The following is a 2,301-nucleotide window of genomic DNA, read 5'->3' as shown; positions in this document are numbered from 1 at the left end:
AATTGCCCACGCGTGGCCCTTTCCCCGAAACTTCTGGTACGAAGTCTCCTGCACCTCCCCAACACGCAAAACCTCCTAGCTTAGCAACCCCACCCTTCTATTGAATTGCCCACGCGTGGCCCTCCCCCCGAAACTTCTGGTACGAAGTCTCCTGCACCTCCCCAACACGCAAAACCTCCTAGCTTAGCAACCCCACCCTTCTATTGAATTGCCCACGCGTGGCCCTCCCCCCGAAACGTCTGGTACGAACTCTCCAGCACCTCCCCAACACGCAAAACCTCCTAGCTTAGCAACCCCACCCTTCTATTGAATTGCCCACGCGTGGCCCTCCCCCCGAAACTTCTGGTACGAAGTCTCCTGCACCTCCCCAACCATAAAGTTAATATTCCTTCGGAATAGAGCAACAATCACGAGCTGTCAAACGAAACCAAAAATGAGATGTCATATGTGTGTGTAAAAATAAATATGTGTGCATGTCAGTGATGTATGTCGTTACTTTTCACATGAATATCGATATCGATTAAATATTAATTAACACCTAACAGTAATAATATAAATAGAATAGGATGGAATGGGATTGTAGGTATATGGGAATTGCCTAAGAAAATAAAAAAAAACTCAGAAGATTAAAATTATTCAACTTATTTATTTGGAAGAATGAGAGTTACAAACATCAAGACATCCATACAAACTTTCGCATTTATAATATTAGTAGGAGTAAAACAATAATTAAAAAATGATAATTCTGACGATAACGTAAGAAAATAGGATTCTAACGATGTAATAATCGTTGTTGGCCGTATAGTGTAGTGGTTCGAAACGGACTACTATTCCGGAGGTAGCGGGTTCGATTCCCGCACAGTACAAACATCTGTGTGCATGAACATATTTATTATTATATTTAGTATGTAATATTTAGTTTAGTTTATTAACTATCAGGTAATTACAAAATAATACTTTTCTATATTCACATACAAACGCCATTTATGTACCTACATAATCAGCAGTGACTGTGTTATACAGCGCAGAAAATATATTTATCGATTGTGGTACAACCCTAGTGTAAAACGAAAATTATTTCTTTACACAAAATATTCATAAATTCTGGATTATGAGCATGAAATCTTTGCTTACAACTTAAATTAATGTTTAAAGAACATAATTATCACACTTAGTGCTTAAAATTCTAAGCGCATTCACAAAAATAAAGCTAAAGTTTGGATTTGGAGGTGTCGATTTCAATAAATTTACCTGTGAAATGAATATTTTGCAGGATTATTCCTTTGGTGTACATCACAATCAAGGACGGAACAGGTCACCATTATATTAGAAAACAAATTTTCCAAAAATAAACAGGATTTTACGATATTTTTATAAAAAACTATGAACTAAAATTTTCTTTGTGCCTCTTAGTGTCACTGCCTGTCAAATCTTTTGCAAAAATGGTTCTATTGACGTGACGATGACAGCATCACACATCTCTTTTTATCACACAGGGTTGCAGATAGTGACATCTCGCTCGCTCATTCTTTGTTGCTCTATTCCGAAGGAATATTAACTTTATGTCCCCAACACGCAAAACCTCGTAGTTTAGCAACCCCAACTTTCTGTTGAATTACCCACGCTTGCCCCTACATTGGGAGGGGGGGGAGGGACTTCTCCCCTATCGTCAGCCAGCCCGCTTAACTTCTTTCCTGACCCAATTTTGCTGGAGGATTCCGGAAGAATAGAAGGAATGAGGATCATTTCGATTTTAAGCTGTGAATGCAGATTTATAGGGCTAAGAAATCCTTAATACACAGTGCAAAAATTTTTGTTCTACGACAAAAATTGACGAAGTTATGGCCAAATTACTAAAAAAGTTCACTGACCGCCCGGCGCGGGGACGATGACGTCATTATATCCGATCCGAACGCTGCCGGCGTACTGCGTGGATAGAAAATATTTTTTTCTAGCCAAATTATCAGTTTTAGAGAAAAACTTGTAATGACATTTATTCATCAGAATAAAGTAAGCTATCGATAGGTAATTTTTAAAAATGTTAATTGTGAAAAATAACGCAAAAAATCCATACGCTCATACGATTCAATGGCACGCAGAGACGCGATTGGGGTCTCCGCGGTGGTATATTTGGCGATTTATTCAAATAAAGTGTACATAAGTGTTGTTAGAGTCATATCTTCTTCCAAGTAAAATATAAAAATGTATAAGTATTAATTTATTTACTTCTAACAATAAGGTATAACTTCTAACAATATGACATTGCTATGAAAATCATTTCGATGTACACTTAATTAATAC

At 37.5% G+C, this 2,301-nt stretch overlaps 1 long non-coding RNA gene across 1 annotated transcript; it reads right to left on the bottom strand.

Annotated features, from left to right (window-relative positions):
* Positions 1 to 626: 626 nt before the first annotated feature.
* On the bottom strand, positions 627 to 1,382 carry LOC135072207 (uncharacterized). The gene is made up of 2 exons (XR_010257368.1): positions 1,252 to 1,382; positions 627 to 871 (listed from the first exon to the last, which is right to left on the bottom strand). It is a non-coding gene; the product is annotated as an uncharacterized LOC135072207 (long non-coding RNA).
* Between the last annotated feature and the right edge of the window lie 919 nt (positions 1,383 to 2,301).

The sequence above is a fragment of the Ostrinia nubilalis genome, chromosome 5 (genome assembly GCF_963855985.1).
Source record: "Ostrinia nubilalis chromosome 5, ilOstNubi1.1, whole genome shotgun sequence".
NCBI classification, from domain to species: Eukaryota; Metazoa; Arthropoda; class Insecta; order Lepidoptera; family Crambidae; genus Ostrinia; species Ostrinia nubilalis.
Note: the sequence above shows the minus strand (reverse complement) of the source record. Positions and strands in the feature narration are given on the sequence as shown.